The sequence below is a fragment of the Poecile atricapillus genome, chromosome 1, assembly GCF_030490865.1.
Source record: "Poecile atricapillus isolate bPoeAtr1 chromosome 1, bPoeAtr1.hap1, whole genome shotgun sequence".
NCBI lineage: Eukaryota > Metazoa > Chordata > Aves > Passeriformes > Paridae > Poecile > Poecile atricapillus.
In genome coordinates, this window is record NC_081249.1 from 180,670,362 (window position 1) to 180,682,532 (window position 12,171).

Here is a 12,171-nt window from a genome sequence, read left to right on the forward strand (position 1 = left end):
CCCTGACCTCCCTCAGCATGTCCTGGGCAGCTGGGGGATAAATGGCTCTAAAAACACCCCAAATCAGCCCAAACCACCCCAAATCAGCCTAAACCACCCCAAATCACCCCAAATCAGCCCAAATGTGTGTGCCCCCAGATGTCCCTGTGCAGCCCCAGATGTTCAGCCCTGACCTCCCTCAGCATGTCCTGGGCAGCTGGGGGATAAATGGCTCTAAAACCACCCCAAATCACCCCAAATCACCCCAAACCACCCCAAATCAGCCCAAACCACCCCAAATCAGCCCAAATCACACTGGCAGTGCCCAAGGCCAGGTTGGACGTGGCTTGGAGCAGCCTGGGGCAGTGGGAGGTGTCCCTGCCATGGCCCTGGGTGGGATTTGAGGTCCCTTTGACCCAAACCATCCCAGGATTCTGTGATTTTCCCATCCAGACCCATCCCTGACTGCCTGGAGGAGCAGGCTGCACCCCCAGGATTTCCCACAGGTAATTTCTGTCATTTTTGGGTGCTCCTTGTCCAGTCTCTGCCCTTGCAGAAGGCCCAGGAATTGCAGGGGCTGCTCGGGAGCTTCCTCCCTGCAAGACCCAGGAATTTTGGAGTAAAGATGCCTGAATTTCCCTCTGGAAAAGGAAAGGAAGGGAAAACAAGCAAAGCAAAACTCTGCTTGTTTGGAGAGAGCAGGGGAGGAGCACAGAGGGGCAGGAGGAGCATTCACCAGGCTTAAAGGCTTGGGAAAGATTGTTCCTGCACCGTTGTGCCACTGCAGGTCTTAAAATAGGATTTCCTTTATCCTTTTTTTTTGTTTCTCACCGTGTTCCTTAATGTTTTATTAATCCTGGTGGTGTCCAAACAGATCCCTGGGCTTTCCCAGCTCGGCAGGCAGGGATGGAGGCAGCTCCTGCAGCGGAATCAGACACAGCACGGCCAGGATGGGCTGCAAGGAGCTCTTGCATCACCTGGGCTGGCTGCACTGGGCCCAAAGCCAAGAGTTCCTCGGGATTTGGGATGCTCTGAAGCCCCCCTGGGTGAGGAGATCATCCCAGGATTATCAGGAATGTACAGCAAATCATTCTGTAGCTATGGGTTAGAAATGAAATAATCCATTCAATGAATTAATTCAATAATCCCATTCAATGAAATTCATTAAATAATCCCATTCAATCAAATTAATGAAATAATCCCATTAAATAATCTCACCCAGCTGTGAGGGATCTGTGGCTGAGGTGTGGATTTTGATCTGGGCAGGGGTAGATTAGCCACGGGTGGAGACTTCACCTCCAGGCTAGAAAGAATTCAAATATATTTTTCCCTCCTATTGTACTGACAGTAAAGTTGTTATTTCTAAAATTCCCATGGGATGCCAAAATTGTAAAAAAAAAAAATAAAAAAAAATAAAATATTAAAAATAAAAATAAAAATAAAAATAATAAAATAAAACAATAATAATTATAATATAATGATAATAATGATAATAATGATAATAATGATAACAATAATAGCAATAATAACAATAATAACATTATTATTATTAATAATAATAATAATAATAATAATAATAATAATAATAATAATAATAATAATAATAATAATAATAATAATAATAATAATAATAATAGAAAATTGGCAATCTCAGCTTGTTTTTTACCAGTGAAATTGTCAAAGTGTTTCAAGCCCAAGCCAATCCCAGGAAATGCCGGCCCCGTGCTCATCCCAGGGCTCCAGGAAGGGGGCATTGGACACCTTGGCAGAGAAATCCTGCTGGAGGTTCCAAAGGGAGAATATTTTATGTATCTCAATTTTCAAAATGGAATTTTCTGAGTGGAATGAATAGAAGGAATTTTTTTTTGAGGAGAACAGAAATGTGTGTATTTAATACAGATAACCCTAAACTGAATCTGCATTAATCTTTATAGAAATATAATTGTATTTATAGTGTCTATCAGTTTTATATCCCATATAAACCACACAATGTATATAAATATAGGGCAATCTGTGAGTAATGGCTTTGCATTATTGTCTGGATTATCCATCACATATTTTTATATTTATGTGTAATGTGGATTTATAGAGAAATATGAGGCAATAAAAATATATTTCTATGAGAAATAATAGAAATGGGTTTCTACTTCTTGGTAAAAAGAAATATGTGTGTGTATAAAAGCACCGTGCATTGCAAGAAAAAGGAATGTATAGATTTGCATTATAGATGTAATATTAATGCAATAAATGCAATATAAAGTATGGAATTTATTATTTATAGGCACCATTTATGTTTATTTTTGTACACGGAATATTTTGTATCTTTTAGATGCATTCACACGGTATCACTGTCTGTGATATCCATTATTTTATATCCATCTATTATTTACGGACAGATTTCTATCGTTATTTAGCATTTGGAGGTGCCAGGGGCTGCTGGAACTGGGGAACCTGCTGGAACTGGGAATTCCTCCCCATCCCAATCCCTCCCCATCCCAGACATTCCCGAGGCTCCTCCTTCCCTGCCCCATCCCCTGCCCGAGCACATCGGGCTGGAATTCATTCCTGCGGGAAATCTGAGTGGGATTTGGAACTCTGCAAATGGGAATCGCTAAAAAAAGAACAACAAAAAAACCATTTCCATTCCTTTTTATCCCTTTTTGTCCTCTCCCAGGAGCGCTTATTCGGGATGGGGTTAAATTCAGGGGGGAGAATGAGCAGCCTGAAATGAGGAGCGGGGAGCAAAGAGCAGAGAGAGGGAACAGGAGGGGTTTGGTCCCCACATCTCCAGAACATCACGCTCAGCATAGCAAAGCATCAAATTCTCCATGTGGAAGCCGCAAGCTGCTGGAAAACCATGGAAACGGCTCCAGAGCCGGGCAGGGGGAGCAGGGGAGGGGGAAACGCAGCTGCTGGGAGCTGCAGCCCCGCTCAGCTCGGGAATCCCGGGATGCTGCGGATCCCTTTGGGATCCCTTTGGGTGGGAAGGACCCGAAAGCTCATCCCAAGTGAGAGGAATGTCGGGTTTGTCTTTACAAACAAGCTGTGGGTCTGCTGATAAGATGCAGCTCTCAGTGAGAGACAACAGAAACAACGGGATGGATTCCACTGAAAGATGAAACAGGCACTGAAAGAGCACCATGAATTCCACAAAAGTTAAGAATTAAGAAGGGATTATGCATTGGGAAGGGGGAAGGTATTCCAGGTATCAGGAATTCCAGGAAGTCTGTACCTGTCAAGTACCTCAGCCTGTGGGGAAAGAGAGAAGGGACAAGCGGCCGGGAATTAGGATAAAAAGGAGGCTGCACCCTCCAAAAATTGGAGAGACCCCAGGAGAATGCCCCATGGCCTCTCCCTTTATTCGAATAAAGAAAAAAAGGACTCCTCTGTCTCCTTTTTGGACATAAACCTCTGGTGTTTGTGGATTGATTTTCCTGACACAATCCAGCCCTGCCCTGGCTCCCGCGGCTCCAGCCCGGCCTTGGGCACCCCCAGGGATCCGCAGCTGCTCCGGGAGACAGAACATCGCTGTGGTCCCGGTGGATCCCGGTTAAAATCAGCTCCAGGCAAGCAGGGATCCATCCAAAGGTGGGGAATGCAGGGATCGGGATCGTCCCCCCGTGCTGGAATCGGAGCCCCGGGCACGGGAATCGCCGCCGGCAGCGGGATGCGGCTGATGGATCACGATCCTCATGGATCCTCAATCCACAGCAGGGATAAAGCCCTGGAATGCTGCCAGCCCCTGGACAGCCGGCACTTCCATGGCCATGAATCCACGGGAATCCGTGGAAAAGGAAACGCTCCCGAAGCATCCGGCCCTTCCCCTGCCCAGGGGCACGGAAACATCCCGGAGCTCCAAAATATCCCTGCCTTTATCCAAATGGGAGATTCCATTTCTCTCGGAGTCCAGTTTAACGCCGGAATCCAGGGATTTCATGATGAGGGAGCCCGGCCTGGAATTACGCTGCAGATTTCCTTTCTGCTGGGACCCTTCACAGCTGATTGAGGCTCTTGTAGGGAGCGGCTAAAGGATGCTAAATAAAGGATGCTAAATAAATGCTGCTAAATAAATGCTGTTAAACGCTGCTAAATGCTGCTAAATGCTGCCAAATGCCTGCTTGGCGGAGCTGCAGCCATCCCTGGAAAATAAACCTGCTCAGGAATACTTGTGGAAGGTTAGGATGGAATCTAGGAAGTGAATTTGGGAAGTTGATCCCAAGGGGAGCTGCACAATTCCAGGGCTCTCTGATATCAGCCCGGAGGTTTCCTTTTCCCTGGAGTGACCCAAATGTCTCCCGTTCACCCGGCACAAAGGAGGTGCTGAGCCTCTTCTGGAGACACCTGGAGTGCTTTGGGGTGGGAATGGACCTCAAATCCCACCCGGTTCCATCCCAGGGACACCTCCCACTGCTCCAGCCCCAATGTCCAGCCTGGCCTTGGGCACTGCCAGGGATCCAGGGGCAGCCACAGCTGCTCTGGCAATTCCAGCCCAGCCAGCAATTCCCAATTCCCAATCTCCCATCCATCCCTGCCCTCCGGCACTTTCCCGGCTCACTCCAGGATCCTCCTTTTCCCAATTCATGCTTTTGGCAGATGGTGATGGTGCCTTTTATCCCCCTTCCTGCGTAAGCAGGTAGGAATCCTCAAATCCCGAATTTAAAGTGCGTTTCCTGGGGAATGTGTACGAAAGAACGGAACCTGTGTCCAAAGGCGGTGAGAGGAGCAGGATGTGATCCCAGCCCAGCTGTTTAATCCGGGAGGGGAGAGCCCAGCTCAGCCCAGGGAAGAGCAAAGCGAGGGGGGTGAAACACGAGCATCACCCGAGCCCAGCCCCGCTCCAGACGGAGCTTGCTGCGGTGCCAGGAGCTCGGCTGGAAGGGAACAGCAGCATCCCGGGAATCCAGAGCCCTGCAGGAGCAGGACACGGGCTGCTCCTCCTGCCCTGGGCTGCCACAGGGAATGGCAGAGCTCCGGGATTCCTCGGGAAGGATTTTCCTGGCTCCAGCGCAGTTGGTTTTCCAGCTGCTGCCACAGGTGGGAGCCTGGAAAGGTGGGGCTTTGGGAAGGGCCGGAGCTTGGGAAAGGTTTTGGGGCAGGGGGAGGAGAGGAGGAGAAGCCCAGGGGTCCCTGGGGAACCCTAAAGGTCCCTGTGGGACCCCAAAGTCCCTGTGCCAGCCCCAAAGGTCCCTGTGTGCCCCAAAGGTCCCCGTGTGCCCCAGATGTCCCCGTGTGCCCCAGATGTCCCCATGCAGCCCCAGATGTCCCCATGCAGCCCCAGATGTCCCCGTGTGTCCCCAGATGTCCCCGTGTGCCCCAGATGTCCCCATGCAGCCCCAGCTGTCCCTGTGTGCCCCAGATGTCCCCGTGTGCCCCAGATGTCCCCATGCAGCCCCAGATGTCCCTGTGTGTCCCAGATGTCCCCATGCAGCCCCAGATGTCCTTGTGTGCCCTAGATGTCCCCATGCAGCCCCAGATGTCCCCATGCAGCCCCAGATGTCCCCGTGTGCCCCAGATGTCCCCATGCAGCCCCAGATGTCCCCGTGTGCCCCAGCTGTCCCCGTGTGCCCCAGCTGTCCCCGTGTGCCTCAGATGTTCCCGTGTGCCCCAGATGTTCCTGTGCAGCCCCAGATGTCCCCATGCAGCCCCAGATGTCCCTGTGTGCCCCAGATGTCCCCGTGTGTCCCCAGATGTCCCCGTGTGCCCCAGATGTCCCCATGCAGCCCCAGATGTCCCTGTGTGCCCCAGATGTCCCCGTGTGTCCCCAGATGTCCCCGTGTGCCCCAGATGTCCCCATGCAGCCCCAGATGTCCCCGTGTGTCCCCAGATGTCCCCGTGTGTCCCCAGATGTCCCCATGCAGCCCCAGATGTCCCCGTGCAGCCCCAGATGTCCCCATGCAGCCCCAGATGTCCCCGTGTGCCCCAGATGTCCCCGTGCAGCCCCAGGTGTCCCCATGCAGCCCCAGATGTCCCTGTGTGCCCCAGATGTCCCCGTGTGCCCCAGATGTCCCCGTGCAGCCCCAGATGTCCCCATGCAGCCCCAGCTGTCCCCGTGTGCCCCAGATGTCCCCGTGTGCCCCAGATGTCCCTGTGTGCCCCAGATGTCCCCATGCAGCCCCAGATGTTCCCATTCAACCCCAGATGTCCCCATGCAGCCCCAGATGTCCCTGTGTGCCCCAGATGTCCCCATGCAGCCCCAGATGTCCCCGTGTGTCCCCAGATGTCCCCGTGTGCCCCAGATGTCCCTGTGTGCCCCAGATGTCCCTGTGTGCCCCAGATGTCCCCATGCAGCCCCAGTCCCCTCACCGGTGGATGCCTGAGCTCTGTCACCACGGGGCTGTTGGTTTCTGCAGCTGGAGGATCAGAACCACCACGGGAGTTTCAATTCCCCAGCCCCGTGGCCGTGGGGAATTCTCCTCATCCAAGGGATAATCACACCTCGAACGAGCCTGGTTTGCATTTCCCGCTGTTTGAACATCTCAGAAAGATTCAGTTCCAAGCCAGGGGACGTGAGGGGCTCTCTCTGCCCCTTGCTGAGGCTCCTTTGGGGTCACCACCAGAGCTTTGGGGATTTTCCCCCCAATATTGGTGCCTCCACACGCAGCCACTGCCAGTGCATTTTCGGAGAGTTCACTGGAAGCTCTTCTTGCCCAAACCTGCCCTGAAGGTCTCTCCCACCCCTCAGGCCTGGGGCTGTGTCCCTCGGTGCCACCACCACCTGTGACACCTTCACCTCGGCTGTCCCCTCCCCCGTGCCTTTCTCCAGCTGAACAAGGCACACTCGGATTTTAAACTGTTCAAACGCTGCCTTGATTAATTTTTATTTTCTTTATGTTAAGCATCTCCTACACCTGTGGCGTTTTTGGAATAATTACATTTCTGCTACTTTAACAAAGAGTTGCAAATGAAGGAGCACGAGCTGAAGTCAGAGCAGATGGGCTGAATAAAATGACTGATTTGTGAGGGATACCAAGAGAAATAACCTCCCATTCTGGGGCAGGGGAGAAGAGGAAGGAGCAGGGAAATGAATAGTTTGGATATCCTCAGGAAAATTTCCATGAAGTCAGAAGGAGGCTGGAGGCTGGGAGAGGAGGGAGAAGCAGAGAGGTTTAACGTGGCAGAGGAGCTCTGGAGCCAGCCCAGCTTGGGGGAAAATGGAAATATCCGTGTTTTCCTGCAGGGAGGTGTTTCCCCCAGCCCAGAACATCCCCGGAGTGCAGCTCCTCTGTGCCCAGCAGCTCTGGGGGCTGCAGAACATCCCAGGGGGCTGCAGAACATCTCAGGGGGGTACAGAACATCTCAGGGGGGTACAGAACATCTCAGGGGGGTACAGAACATCTCAATGGGGTACAGAACATCTCAGGGGCTGCAGAACATCTCAGGGGGCTGCAGAACATCTCAGGGAGGTACAGAACATCTCAGGGGGCTGCAGAACATCTCAGGGGGTACAGAACATCCCAGGGGGGTACAGAACATCTCAGGGGACAGCAGAACATCTCAGGGGGTACAGAACATCTCAGGGGGGTACAGAACATCTCAGGGGCTGCAGAACGTCTCAGGGGGGTACAGAACATCTCAGGGGCTGCAGAACATCCCAGGGGGTACAGAACATCTCAGGGGGTACAGAACATCTCAGGGGGGTACAGAACATCTCAGGGGGGTACAGAACATCTCAGGGGTTACAGAACATCCCAGGGGGGTACAGAACATCTCAGGGGGGTACAGAACATCTCAGGGGGCTGCAGAACATCCCAGGGGGGTACAGAACATCTCAGGGGGCTGCAGAACATCTCAGGGGGTACAGAACATCCCAGGGGGGTACAGAACATCTCAGGGGACAGCAGAACATCTCAGGGGGTACAGAACATCTCAGGGGGGTACAGAACATCTCAGGGGCTGCAGAACGTCTCAGGGGGGTACAGAACATCTCAGGGGCTGCAGAACATCCCAGGGGGTACAGAACATCTCAGGGGGTACAGAACATCTCAGGGGGGTACAGAACATCTCAGGGGGGTACAGAACATCTCAGGGGTTACAGAACATCCCAGGGGGGTACAGAACATCTCAGGGGGGTACAGAACATCTCAGGGGGCTGCAGAACATCCCAGGGGGGTACAGAACATCTCAGGTGGGTACAGAACATCTCAGGGGGGTACAGAACATCTCAGGGACAGCAGAACATCTCAGGGGGCTGCAGAACATCTCAGGGGGGTACAGAACATCTCAGGGGCTGCAGAACATCTCAGGGGGGTACAGAACATCCCAGGGGGGTACAGAACATCTCAGGGGGTACAGAACATCTCAGGGGGGTACAGAACATCTCAGGGGTTACAGAACATCTCAGGGGCTGCAGAACATCTCAGGGGGTACAGAACATCTCAGGGGGGTGCAGAACATCTCAGGGGGTACAGAACATCTCAGGGGCTGCAGAACATCTCAGGGGCTGCAGAACATCTCAGGGGGTACAGAACATCTCAGGGGGGTGCAGAACATCTCAGGGGGTACAGAACATCTCAGGGGGCTGCAGAACATCTCAGGGGGTACAGAACATCTCAGGGGGCTGCAGAACATCTCTGAGGGGTACAGAACATCTCAGGGGGCTGCAGAACATCTCAGGGGGGTACAGAACATCCCAGGGGCTGCAGAACATCTCAGGGGCTGCAGAACATCTCAGGGGGGTACAGAACATCTCAGGGGGGTACAGAACATCTCAGGGGGTACAGAACATCTCAGGGGCTGCAGAACATCTCAGGGGGGTACAGAACATCTCAGGGGGTCGCTCTCAGAGCTGGGTGCTCTCATGGGCAGCTCCAGACACTCAATGTGGTTTTGTGAGGCAAAAAAATTGACATTTCACTGGGGAGAGTCATACAATATTTGCTCCAACACATTTTCATGTTTTAACAAATTCTTATAACAAGTTTATCCTAAAAATATCAGAAATTCAGGATATAGATATTGCATGAGTAGATTATGTAAGCGACTTGGTAGAATAATTTAGGAATTAGTCAGGCCTCTTTTACTGAGTATAAATTCAGAAGATTTGAGCAGTGAAAAAGCAACTTTTTCTCCTGAAAATAAGGAAAAATAGAGAGGTGGTGATTTCCTTGCAGACTTTGTGTGGTTGGGCTTTGGAAGGGTGGATCCCCATTCCTGGAGGCGCCCAAGGAATTCCTGGACGTGGCACTCAGGGCTCTGGGGACAAGGTGGGCGTTGGGCACAGCTTGGGTCAGTCTGGGAGGGCTTTTCCAGCCTCAGGGATTCCAGCTGTGTTAAATTACCCAGGAGAACACTTCCCACCCTCGTTTTGTACCTCATGCAGGAGCAGGAGTTTCCCACCTTGCTCCAGGTGGTCCAGGCAGGCTGGAACTCACCCCAGCAGGGTGATGGGAACAACTGGGAATTCCAGATCCCAGCAAGTCCCAGCCCCCACGGGAAATATTCTGGGAGATATTAATAGAAGAGTGCTGGCAGGATTTGCATCTCATTAGGTGGCTCTGATGTAGTTAATCTTGGCACGCTGCATCTAATTTGGGCAAGCAGACTGTAAAAAAGAATAAAAAATAGAAGGTTAGAGCTGAATTAAAAACCCAGCAGGAAGAAGGGGAGGCTGAGGAAGCATTGTGGAGCAGGAAAGGTCAGGATAACATTCCTGGTGAATTCCTGGAGTGGTGGCACACGTGGCACGGAGTTTCCTGCAGAGCTTTTTGGAGCACGGGATTGTTTGCAGAAGGTGAAGTTGGCAGGACAAAGTCCTGGGCTGTTCCTGACCTCTGGCCAGGGTGTGGCTGCTGAATTTTGGGAATTGGGGTTTCCACCAGGCAGCACTGAACAACTCACAGGTTTCAGCTTGGTGAAAAGGTGGAGTTCAGTCAGAAGTGTGAAAAGATAAAGGAAGGGTGACATCTTTACATTTCTCTGAGGTTTCACCTCTCCAGAGGCAAAGTGAAAGCTGCAAAGTAACTCAGGAATAAATTTTTCCTTCCTGGATCTGTGGAAAGCTTTTTTATTACCTTATGTCTGTCTGGAATTCCATCTTTAACTCGTCAGAGACAGATTTGTCAAATGGTTGGCCAATAAAAGAGGAAATGCTCAGAGTTGACATCAAATGGCCTCAAGTTGCACCGGGGGAGGAATTCCTCCTTGGGAGGGTGGGGAGGGGCTGGAATCTGGAATTCCCAGATTTGCTGTGGCTGCCCCTGTATCCCTGGCAGTGCCCAAGGCCAGGCTGGACATTGGGGCTGGACATTGGGACAGTGGGAGCTGTCCCTGCCATGGCTGGGTGGGTTGGGTGGGATTTGAGGTCCCTTCCACCCAAACCATCCCATGGTTCAGTGATTCTGGAGATTAGGAAGAGTTTCATCATGGGAAGTGCTGTCCAGCACTGGCACAGGGAGCCCCCAACATCTGAAATATTCAAAACTCCGTGGATGTGGCACTGGAGGACACGGGGCAGAGGTGACCACGGTGGGGCTGGGCTGACAGTCGGACCTGCTGACCTTAGAGGTCTTTTCCAACCTTAAAAATTCAAGGAATTGTCAGGGTTCAGGAGCACACACAACCACGAATGATTACATGAAGGTGCTTTATTTAGAGAGCTCTGGGTGTCAGGGGTACACAGACCCAAATCTGACCCGATTTGGTTTTGAGTTGAACATATTTTATACTCTATCGTTATGCAACTTACATATTAATTATTAAACTTACACTGTTCTATTGTATGCATTGTTTTTACCCAAGCATGGATTTCTCGTGATCCCCCCTCAGCCCCCTAACATTGTTCCTCATGTTCTTTAAACAATAATTATATCTGATCACATCTAACAATTGTATCATTTATCATATATTGATTACACAGGTGCAGTTTGACCTGATCTTTAGCAAGCACAAGGCCTCACATTTCCCAGGGCCCGCTTTTCCCAGGGCTTTCCAAACCGAAGTCCCCGAATTTTCTAAGATTTTAAGACCTTTCACTATCAGAATCACCAATTATTTCCCATTTTCCACAACATCTATTTTCCAGGGCCACATTTCTATGGAATTCACCATAAAGCTCCACAGCAGTTTACAGTTCAGCAATTCTGAGTTGCAGTTCAGGCTGCAGCAGCGCTCCTGCTCCCCTGGAAGCTGATCTCACTTTGATAGTGGCACTCAGATATCCACAGCTTCCTCCTTTATCACTTCCAAGGAGCTTTCCCCACCACGGGTATTTTGATGCAGCCAAGTGATCCCACAGCCAGATCCTGGAGCTCATTAACGTTATCAGAGATTTGTGTGGGGATGGCAGAGATAATTCCAAGTGTGTGCAGAAAAATCTGCCTTTAAAAGAATAATTAACTCCAGCTCTTGCTCGGCTCAGAGATTATCAGTGAGGTGAGGCTGAATTGGTTTAATTTTTATTTTTAAAGGGATTTGCAGCTGCACTCTCAAAGCCTTGGTGACCTCTAACAAATTAAAGCTGGCTCTGGTCCTCCTGGGAGCTCTGCTGGAGGTGCAGAGGGATGCCCAGAGCTGAGCTTTGGGGAGAGGTTTGAGCACTGAGGGCCCCTGGGTGGCACTTGGGGACAGAAGTTTCTGTTTAACTGAAAGGAAACTATATTAATACAACAAAATTTCCCATTCTTATACACATAACATTCATTTTAATATTTGCGAAAAGCCAACAATATAAAATGTATCTATAACACCTGGGCTCCCGTATTTTGGGATTTTCCAGAACCCACTGAGCCCTTAGGAACATGCTGAGCATTGTAAGCAGCAGTGAGTTCCTAAATGAGGAGTTCAGGTAGCAGAGAATGCAAATCCACCCAGCAGCCTTGAGTGTGAGCTGAACGGGGCTGGAGCTCATTCCTTGTGCCAGAGGGGCAGAACTCCGGGAATGTGTGTTGTGAAAAACGAGGTTCACATCATTTTTATAGAATTTAAAAGTTTAATAATAAAAAAAAGACAAATAGGAGAAAAAAATAAAGTAAAGTATCCAGATCTGGCCGGGTGTCTCTGCATTCACCTCACTGACAAAGGATTGTCCCTTAAAAACAGAACCCTGCTCCATATCCAGAAATTCTCACACATATTCACACATTCTTCTGTGGATCTTTGGGGTTCTTCTGTTCAGTTTTCTCTTGCCCCCTTCCCAATAGATCAATCCTCTTGGTGCCATCGAGATTTACATTCCCTGATACCAGAAATGCAATA